Source organism: Trichosurus vulpecula, chromosome 5, assembly GCF_011100635.1.
Source record: "Trichosurus vulpecula isolate mTriVul1 chromosome 5, mTriVul1.pri, whole genome shotgun sequence".
Classification (NCBI taxonomy): Eukaryota; Metazoa; Chordata; class Mammalia; order Diprotodontia; family Phalangeridae; genus Trichosurus; species Trichosurus vulpecula.
This window is the reverse complement of record NC_050577.1, coordinates 278,174,325-278,185,490: the sequence shown is the minus strand read 5'-3', so window position 1 is coordinate 278,185,490 and position 11,166 is coordinate 278,174,325.

Genomic DNA, 11,166 nt, shown 5'->3' with positions numbered 1-11,166 from the left:
TAATAATAACCAGAAAATGCTTCCTCTTGGTGCTATCTTTATCCTTTGTGCTTTAGCTTCCCTTTGCACCCAGTGACCCAATGCCTTGGGATCAGCGGGAGCCCTTTTCCTCTCCCATTGAGAAGCCTGGCCTGTGGTGGTCATAAGTCCCATACTGCTGGATTGGGTCACCCTTTCACCTTTCACTTGCCTTTCCTCAGTTCAAGCACCAACACCATGAACTCATTACAATCCACTCCTTCTGGTCATTGCCAATTGTTATGGGCCAATCCTAACTCAGGCTGGTTTACTGTTTCAGGTTTGCATTTGGAATGAAATGAAACACTCATAAACCATTTAATAGTTCACAAAATGACAAGAAAGAGATTTTAAGTGAGAATATAGTACTGATTTAAGTAAATGCAGGTCCCCTCCTCTCTCCATAGAAACACATCTGGCCGGAAGGGCATCTTGACTTGAATGGCTATGGAATAGTCATCAAGTATGGTGGATGCTAGCTCACTGTGGATTGACTTTTTTATTCCCTAGGTGATCTGGAAGTCTTATCAGTGGCTTCAACCTCAGGCCCCTGAACCAATCAAATCTCAAGGACAGTTTCTTTGATTTTGAGGGGAAAACTAACACAGTTTATATGGAAGGGCTTTAATAGGTAGCTATTGCTCCTACCATAGAAGAACTAGCCCTACCTTGGCTCTTCCTCTAGTATTCTGGGGTAGCCACAGAAATGGATGTGGAAGGAGATTAAAATGACGAAGGAAGCTGACTCGGGTTAGAGAGGTGGATTCCCTAAGAATTAAAGAAAGGACCTTGTCTCTGTCTCACCCATACCATCTCACTGCACAGCTGAAATAATCTGCATATGTAACTTACTCTCTGGGGCTACAGCTGCTAAAGTTTGAGAGAGGAGAAATTCTCCCTCCTTAGTCTCAGACCAGGGGGGGATTAAAACTCCCTAAGAGGACAAGGGGGGAGTGAACTATGGGGGCTGGAAGCAGCTGGTAATTTCCTCCTCCCTTCTTGTGTCCAGTGCCAAAGTTTTAGCAAAACAGGAAGGGGTGGTTTAGCAGCTGGGAAAGTAGGAGTGTTCCCCCTTCCCCCTCCTCTCACCAATCTTGGGGCTGGTGTGTGGGTGAGAAATCTTTTAGAGACCAACTTGATCTAGGGAGAAGTGTCATTTCTTACAGGTAAAGAAGGGTGAGTCATAGGTGAACCCCCCTGGGCTTTCTCTGTGAGCAGTTCAAAAGGAGATGCTGAATTTAGTAGCAAAGTGCTTTGAATTTGGAGTCAGAGGACCTGAACTTGAATCTGAGCTCCATCACTTGTTGGCTGGGGGACCTCGAATAAGTCATGTCCCCTGTTTTCTTGTCTGCAGAATGAGGGAATCAGTCTAAATGATCACCTTCCCAGCTACAATCCTAACGGCCACGTGGAGTGTGCTGTACAACCTTACGCCCACCACCCCATGCACGCTCTTTTCAGGTTATCAAAGCTGGAGTTGTTCTTACCTCACCTTTGTGCAAGGCTTAGAGACTTTAGGGACCAAGCCAAAATTATCCAGTAAAGCTGAGACCCAGGCATCCTGATTATTAGCTCAAGCCAAGCTTTATTCCATCCCTTTCGTAGCTGACTTCCCATCTGCTTCAGCTAGGCTAAGTCAGAGTCTAGGCAGAAGAGGACAGCAGATTTTCTTATAAGAAGAATGACTGAAGAGCCACCCTGATCTTCCCTTTGGGGGGTAGGCCAAGGTATTTTCAAGAGTGAAACTTACGGAGGTTTAATTTCCCACAAGACATGGGAGGATGAGGATGGAGATGAGCATTGAGATCAACTCTGAACCTGTCCTAGAGTAGTGCCTGTGGGGACAGGCAAGCCCATCTCAATTCTGCCTCTGACCATGCTTCTCTAGGCAAAGTGAAACAAAGAGATGAAGGAATGAAGAAGAAACTGCCTTTACATTGCTTTTTGAAAACTGTTATGTCTGTCCACAAAGGATCTATAGCCATGTTTGTCTGGTGCTGTCAGCGACTGCCCATTGGGTAGCATCATTCAGACCGTCCTCTAGTCAGTCAGAGGAGCCCATCATAAAGGAATCTTTTTCCCTATGTGGGCTGCATACCTGAATTCTTAGGTACCTCTTGCACAAATAGAGGCTGCTCAGATGGAATCTTCGTGTAGACAGGGAAGCTGAGGGACAGAATGTGGCCTAATAGGTAGAAGGCATAGTCATCTCCCAATCCTGGGAAACTTGCTTTACTCCCCTTTAATGCACCAACACACCTGGTGCCGAGCTGAGCTGAGAACTGATGAAATCTCATTTCCTTTCTTGCCAGGTGTACCTAACCTCTGCCCCTCCCCCACCCATGTTCTCTCTCCAAAGTAACACCCTCCCCCCACCCCCAGCCTCAAAGTTGTGCTTTGCCTAGATGGAGGCTTAGCTTAAAGGAGAAACGAGGATAAAAGCAGAGAGCCGATCAGCTTAATGTTTCTTCTCAGTGTTAAGATGGCTAGGGCTCTAATGAAGGATTAGTAATCATGGAGTGGGCGGCGTTTTTGTTTTGTTTTGTTTTGTGGGGAGGGTTAGAGGTGAGAGAGTAAGCTCTCACTTTAGGGATTATCTGTCCTGTTTGCCTAAAATGAAGCGTCTGCTTTCTGTCTCTTCTTTCCCATATGCTCTCCCCCCAGCTAGCTTCTGACAGTGTGGATGTGGCACAAAAGGTGGAGGGCAGGAGAAGTTGGGTAAGAAAGACAGAGGTTAAGAGGGAACAATACATATATATTTAGAAGAGTATAAAAGTCTTCTAAATTTAGAAGAAATAAAATGATAGGGGCATAGGGAGGGGCCGAGGACAAGGGAGGGATGTTTAGAGGGGAGAATGAGGGAATAGGTAAAAGGGGGGTATAGAAGGGTGTTTAGATTTATGGGAATGGGAGGATAGGGGAGGAATCCTTGGAGGGGGGTAGGCAAGTAATAGGAGGGCAAGGTAGTGGGTAGAAGTAAAGTAGAGGTGGGGCAGCTAGGCGGCACAGTGAATAGCGCACCAGCCCTGGAGTCAGGAGGACCTGAGTTCAAATTTGGCCTCAGATACTTGACACACTTACTAGCTGTGTGACCTTGGGCAAGTCACTTAACCCCAATTGCCCTACATTCCCCCCTCCAAAAAAAAATAAGTAAAATACGGGAGTCAGGAGGGATAGGAAACAAAAGATATGCACAAACATAGAAACAAAGATCAGTAGTAGAGTATATTTGGGAACATACATGTCTATATGTGTATAGCTATAGAGAAACATGTCTAAACTTTATTGTAGCCTTGGGGGGGGGTAGGAGGAGGGGAAAAAGAGTAAAAAATTAAAAAAAAAGAAAGACAGAGGAAGGGCAGGGCAGGGACAGTAGAGGAAGATGGGACTGGGAATGGTGGGTATAAAGGGGCTACTGGGGAGATGTCACCAATGCTCCACTATAAGCCTCGATGAAGATCTGAAGGTGACAGGGGAGACGTGAGCTGGCACACTAATCTCCTCACTGCTACCCATATTCCCTTTTAGAACTCCGTGTTGTGTCCTAACTCATAGTCATCAAATTACACTGATGTTCACTTATAATATCGTTTCCATGTAACTTCTCTATTATTCATTTATTGTAAAACTACCCTAGCTTTCTGGCTCCTCTCTCTACTATGGCTCCCCAGTCCCATCTCCTATTGGCTACCCCAAATTCATCCTTCCTCCTAGGCCCCCCAGCTATAGTCCTTCATCCCCATCACCCTCAGAGTCTGCCCACTCTTCCCCAGTAGCTCCTCAGCCCCTCCCCTCTGCACCTCAATTCTCCACCTAATCCTGCTCACTCCTTTGCTCAAGTGCCACTAGTCACTGCTGTGTCCAGCGGGGCTCCATTTCGGCCTTTACTTATTCATAACCCTTAGCCCTTTGGGGAAGCATGGAGTGTATACCCTCAGTTTAGGGACTGAGGTTTGGGAGAGAGGATGGGGGTCTTTTTCCTCCCCTTGTAGAGTGGGCAGGAGGAAAGGTTTTTGACATAGAGGGGCTCCTGTGTCATTTAGAATCAGGAAGCTGTCCCACCAGTGTCAAACTAGAGGTAGGAACATCTCCTCTCCTCCGACCCTTATTCTTAACTCTCAACTGCTTTCACCTTTCCTTCAAAGAATACATAAAGTTTACTTCTCTCTCCTTACTGAGCACCTCTTTTTAAAAAAAGAAAACTAGGGTTTTCTGCTCCCTACTCAACTCCCATCCCCCAAGAATGGCGAGTTTGGAAGTTCTAAAGTGGGGAGGGGCGCACTGGAGAGAGGCCATGGGTGGGTGGGGTTCTGGCAAGGAGAACTGCTGGAAACCTGTGGGAGAGGCGGTGGAGGGGGGCACTGTGGTTTGGGTTATCTGATGTAAGGAGCCACGTGTGCAGCTTTTAGTGCTTGGGGGAGGGGGAGCAAATGAACAGGGCTGAAAGAGATACCTGAGTCAGAGAAAGACAAAAAGATGGTGCGAATGACAAAGAAGTGAGGAAGAGATGATGAAACATGAACCTGAGTCAGTGACTCACTGAGACAGAAGATGACAGTGGAGTATGTATCTGTGGATTCTGATTTGGTTGTCCCCTGTACTTGTCCTTCCTCTCACCTCTGTGACCCTAAATCACTCCTCTCTCAATTCTTTTGGGGAAACCACATCTCCTATGGTGGGAATTGGGATTGAGGAATCAAGAGGGCTTTCCTCACAGCTCTACTCCTTGCCTTAAAAAACCTTATTAGCCCAAGCCCTCCTCCCTGACCTCCTTACCCTTCTTGCTGACCTCAGTGCCTATGGCCAGGAATACCTTGGTCTTCTAGGCTGACAGATTCTACCTCGGGGAGAGACTGAGTCAGCCCCAACTCTTCCAGAATCCCCCAGAACTGTTCCAGTCCATGAAGACTTTTCCCCACTCTGGACCCTGGTACAGTAGAAGGCTGGCAGTGCCTGGGGTCTGTGTAGGCATGTGGGGTTGAGGGGTATAATCTTGTCCCAGAATCAGAGCAGTTGGGAGACAGTTGGGTGTTTCTAATCTCGGTTGGGGAGTTGAGGGGATGGGGAAAGCTTTGCTAGAGGAGATAATGAGACAAGGAGCCTAGCCTGGAGGAGGGTCCCTGGGGGTGAAGTGGGGTTCTTGCTGCCCCCTTACCCTTCATTTGGCTCTGGATATACCTCTTCTGGGACTCTCACTCCCTCTGACTGCTTATGAGAAATGCTTTAGGGAGAAAATGGGGTCAAATGAACAAGGCCTAAAGTGAAGGCCAATTTCTGGAGAATTCAGAACATGTAAGTTATAGTTGCAAGGGTACTGGATGAATGGATGGGGGAGGGGAGAGGAGAGAGAGTAATTGAGCTGAATGTGTTCTTGTATTTCCTATAGCGTTGCAAATAGTGTAGGCAGGAACAACAGTAATAGTAGTAATGTTAATTGACATACAGTGTTTTAAGGTTTGTGAAGCACTTTACATACATAGCTATTTGTTGAATGAGGGAATGTTAACCTCTAAATTATTCTCCAAGGCAAATGAATTTTAGGAGTCACTGAATTCATCAATGAATAAAGACATCTCTTTCCTACCAAAGTTCACCACCCCAAACCTTTCCTATAAAAACAACTATAGACTGAGACCCCTTTCTGGGGTGGGGTCCCTATCAGAGAGGAAGTGTGGCTGGCTGGCTTACCCCCAAAATAAATTTCCCTTATCATTCAGTCCCAGGGATCCCCACTTCTTCACCCCACCCATCTCCTACAACAAACTCCTCATCAGCTCCCCCTTAGGGCTTCTTTCCTAGTTTCTGCATTCTTCTGGAGGTATAGTTAGAGGAAACTGGAAGGGGAAAGGGGACTATGGCATAGAGGAAACAGAAAGGATGTTATCTCCAACATCCAATGTTCCTACATCCTGTACCCCACAAATGAAAGTTCACATATTCATAGTGTCTGTGAAGCTGGGACACCTTCTTAGATTCCCAAACCAAGGTTCATATATCTGGTATCTTTAAATCTAGGAAAACTATTTTCCCTTACTGGGGACAGAGGTGCCCACTGGGATGTATTATCCCCTTTTTGTGTCTTCTCTGAAGACCTGGGGAGGAGGGCAGATAAAGAGTGTGAATTAGGGGACTGGTGGAGGAGTAGGTAAGAGCAGTGGCCCGGATTTAGGCCCGAGACGAGGGGTGGGGAACCTGCCATCTTGAGGCCACATGTGACCCTCTAGGTCTTCAAGTGCTGCCCTTTGAATCCACATGGCCTTGAGGTCCCGGGTTCCCCACCCCTGGGGACAAAAGTATACCAAGAAACCGTCCTCTACCAGTCTGCTTACTATGTTCCAAGCACCGCACTAAGTGCTGATGATTCAAAGCAGGCAATAAATACAAGCAAATAAGATAGTCTGTGCCTACAAAGAGTTTGTATTCTAATAGGGGAGAAGGATAACACAGATACAAGAGTGATGGTCAGGGAGGGGTGTTTTTAACAGGAAGGTCAAAGGGAAAAGCGATTGTAGCCATAGGGCAATTAATTGACCTGTTGTTCTCCTGGAATGTCAATGTTTATATGATTACTGTTCTAAGAGCTGGAGCTGGAAATGGTGCGGGGATGGGAAGGAGTGTTTGTATGTAACACCATGTCCTGGTCAGGAAGTGACTTGGTTGATCTTCACTTGGGCAAGATAAAGAACATGTATGCCAATCAGAAGTCCAGGGGGCCCGGAGGTGGGAGTTAAAGATCAAGGTCAGGGTGGAGCTCAGAGCTACCACAAAAAAAAAATGCTACTTTAGATTTTTTGGCATACTGTGGGAGGGGAAGTGAATAAGCATTTATATAATTCCTACTATATGCTAGGTACTATTGTAAACTTTTACAAATATTATCTCATTCGATCCTCATAATAATCCTAAGAGGTAGGTTCTGTTATCCCCATTTTACCCTTGAGGAAACTGAGGCAGGCAGAGGTTAAATGATGTACCCATGGTCATACAGTTAGTATCTGAAGCTGGATTTGAACTCAAGTCTTTCTGACTCCAGGCCTAGGGTTCTATCAACAGTGTCACTAGCTGGCCTTTGTTTTTGCCATTGACCTTCTTATACCTAGCAGTGGAACCTCTGGGTCAAAGGGAATGGATATTTTGGTCATTCACTTTGGGTAATTCCAAATTACTTTCCAGAATGGTTGGGCTAATTTACAGCTCCACAAATAACGTATTTAATGTGTCCACAATCCTTCCCATGTTGACTATTATATTTTGTTATCTTTGCTCTTCTCCTATTATTACTAGTTTGGAGAATTTTTTCATATGGTTAATAGTTTACAATTCTTTGAGGAACTGTTCATATCTTTTGAGTGTATATCAACTGGGGAACAGCTTTTAGACATATATTTGTCTATTGCTTATCTATAGTTCTTGGATATCAGACTCTTATCAGAGATATGTGATAAGAAGGTTTTTTTTTTTTCCCAATTGACTGCTTGCCTTTTTATTGCCTTAATTTTGTTCATGGAGAAGTTCTTCAATTTCATGCAATAAAAATTATCTACTTTATCTTCATCTTTTGTTTATCTTTTAAAAAATCTATTTAGTTTTATTTCTCTTTTAGTTGAGAATGTATCCCCTACTCATGGTTGTAAAAAGTATACAATCTACTCCTCTTCTAATTTTTATGGTATGAATATTAATATTCAGCTCACATATCCATTTTGAGTTTACTGTGGAATATGTTGCTCTAAGCTTAATTTCTTCTGGACTGCTTTTAAGTTTTCCCAGAAGTTTTTATGAAATAATGAATTATTTTCTAGTAACTTAGGTTTTGGGGTTTATTGAATACTGAATTACTGAATTTGATTGTTTCATGCTTGTTCTTGTCTAGTCTAGTCTATTGATTTTTTTTTTTTTTTAGCCAGTAACAAATAGTTTGATGATTGTCTCTTATACTTGAGGCTATATAGTTTAAAGTCTGGAAGTGCTATTTTGCCTTAATTCATACCTTTTTTTCATAATGTTCCTTACTAGTCAAGATGTTTTGTTCCTCCAAAACAAATTTTGCTATTATTTTGTCTCACTCTGTGAAGTTTCCTTTGGTAACTTGGTAGACTTTTAATTTGATTAAGGTAATTGTATTCTTAATGGTGAACTGTCCTTGAATCCTTGTTATAAATCTAACTTGATAAAAGTGAACAACTTTTTGGATAAATTGCTATAGTCTTTTGACTAGGATTTTATTTAAAATTTTTGTATCCCATTCATTAATAATATTGCTCTATAATTCTGTTTATTTTATCCTTCTCAGGTTCAGGCATTAGGACTGTATTTGTGGAATATGCTAAGTTTAGCAGAATGCTTTTTTCTTTTTTAGACTAATTTGTGTAGACTAATTTGTGTAGCTTAAGTATAGATGTTCTTTATAGGTTTTGTAGAATTCTCTGTAACTCCATCTGAACCAGAGTTTTTTCCTCTGATAATTCCTTTGTAGTTAGCTCAATTTCTTCTTCTAGGATTGGATTATTTAGCATATCTATTTAGTGTTCTGATAATTTAGATATTTTAGATCTTTGTAAATAATCCTCTATTTCTTTTGAATTCTCAGTTTTGTTGGCAGGTAAGTGTATATGGTAGGTTCTGATAATATTTTTTTCTTCTTTCTTATTGTAACTTAATTTTATTCATTTTTTGTTAATTTGGTTTTCCCTCTTTTTAATTAGGTTGGCCCAAGATTTGTGAATTTTATTAGTCCTTTTTAAAAAATCATCTCTTAGTTTGTATTATATTATATCATATTATATTAATTTTGTAGTTGTTTTTCCTTTCTAATTTATCTATTTTCCCCTTAATTTGAAAAAAATATTTCCTGCTTCTTTTGGGTTTACTTTTTGATTTTCTAATTTTTAAAATTTCAAATTAAGTTTATTATTTCTTTTTCTTTTTTGTTAATGTAGGCTTTTAGGAGCATAAATTTTCCTCTGAGGACAGTTTTGACTATTCTGGACATTTTTGTGTGGTGTTTCATCATTATCATTGTTTTTCACATAATTATTCATCGTTTCTGTGATTTGTTCTTTGACTTACTAGACAGTACATCATTTTAAAATCTACATTTAGATCTGTGTTTTTGTTTGTGCTCCCTACATCGATTACTATTTTAATTGAGCTATAGTCTATAGAGGATCTATTTTTGTAAAGGTTCTATGTGGTGCTGAAAAAAAGTATGTTTTTAGTGGTTCCATTTGAAAGGTACCATAATTCTTTTAGCTCTGAATTCTCCAAGTTTGTTTAATTCTGTATTTTCCAGTTTGTTCATCTTTCTGTTAGATTTGTCCAGCTCTGACAGAGGAACATTAAAGTTTCCCACTATATTGTGTTACAGTTTAAATCCTTCTTCAAATAATTTAATTCTTTGTTAACTTAGATGCTATGCCTTGCACATATGTTTAATACCAATATAAGCTAATTGTGCTCCTTTAAGCATGAAGTACTTTCCTGGTGTATCTCTATTGATTTTGTGAATTTTTAGTTTTCCTTTGTCCAAGAGCAACGATTGCCATGCCTACTTCTTTTGAGCATAATATGCTTTCCTTGCTTGTTTGTATTAATATTGTGAGTTTTTATTTTTCCTTTGATAGCATGACTGAAAATTCTGCTTTTTTGGATTCTTCTGATACATAGAAAATTTTATTCCGGTATCTCATTTCAATTTTATCTTTCCTTGTTAGAAACATTTCTGGTAATCAGCAAAATGTGAGATTTTGTTTTCTTATCCAATTTGCTGGGGGATGGGGTGTGTTTTAATGGATTTTTTTATACATTCACATTTAAAGTTATGAATTAGTCTTGTGTTATAGACCACTTATTTTTCATTGATTGTTTTTTTAAAAAAAATTGGATAATCTTTGCATCCCTGTTATAACTCTAACTTAATCATAGTGAATGATTTTTTGGATAAACTTCTATAGTCTTTTTGCTATGATTTTATTTAAAACTTTTGAATCAATATCCATTAATGATATCAGTCTATAGTTCTCTTTCTTTGCTTTATCTTTTTTATTTAAATATTAGGATTAAAGTCTCACATAATAAGATTGATAAAGGGCTTTCTTTCTCCATTTTAAAGAATAATTTATGTAGATATTTAGTACAGATATAGATATTTTACATATTTTAAAAAATCTTTTTTACCCCTTTCCTCTTTTAGGGCAATATTTTGTCATTACAATTAGTTTTATTTAAACAATCCAAATTCAGTACCATTCCCACAGGTTCTTCCCCGCCCCTCCCCGCACCCCACCTCTCACCCCACTCTCCACTTTTGTTTGTCACCTCTTTTCCAAGTTTAAGTGGTCTTACTTAAATTATTGATTTTATTTTATCTAGTTGTTTATTTCTTTTCATCTTTTCCCCCCAGTATCATTGCCTGCTAGGCCCCATCCCAAGTTAAATGGTTAGTTCAAAGTCTTCCCTTCTTTCCCCTCCTGTGGTGGGAATAATATCCTAACTTCCCAGCTTCGTCCAAGTGAGGCTAGTTTTTTATAATGTAATGGGGAGGCTGATGCATACACACACAACATCAGTTTACTCAAGGAGCTTTACTAAGGGAGCTTGCTTCCCAGAGAATTGTGCTGATGTGTAAGGGAAATCCCTTGGAGTTCTGTGAAGCATATGTAGACATTCTACAACCGGTTCTGATCAGCTAATGGAAGAGTGGAAGGGAGGATCTTTGATTTGCTTTAGACACATTGGAAAAGGCCTGTTTAGCATCCCATCTCTTCTTTGTTTCATTGAGTGACTCCTTTGCATCTGGTGAGAGAACATGTTGTAACAGGAAAGGTCTTACTGACTTCTCCCCATCTGAGATCATATGGCCTCAAGAAATGGGCCTCTGTCCTTAGACTTTTCATTTGTTCTTTTCCATTCTAAGTGAAGGAAGTGGATTCTCTGACCTTGGGAATTTTAAAGTTTGGGAGAGTGAGCTGCAGGAATCTGGGAGTTGGAATTCAGGCTGGGTTTTGCAGCCAGCACAGCATTGATGCCCTAAGGAACAAGGCACAGTTTTTGCAAGTGACCTTCAATCATGTCACATTTAGACATTTGGTGAGATCAGTGCAATGTAGAAACCCAGGTAGGTTTTGAGCCTACTCCCCAAAGATTTAG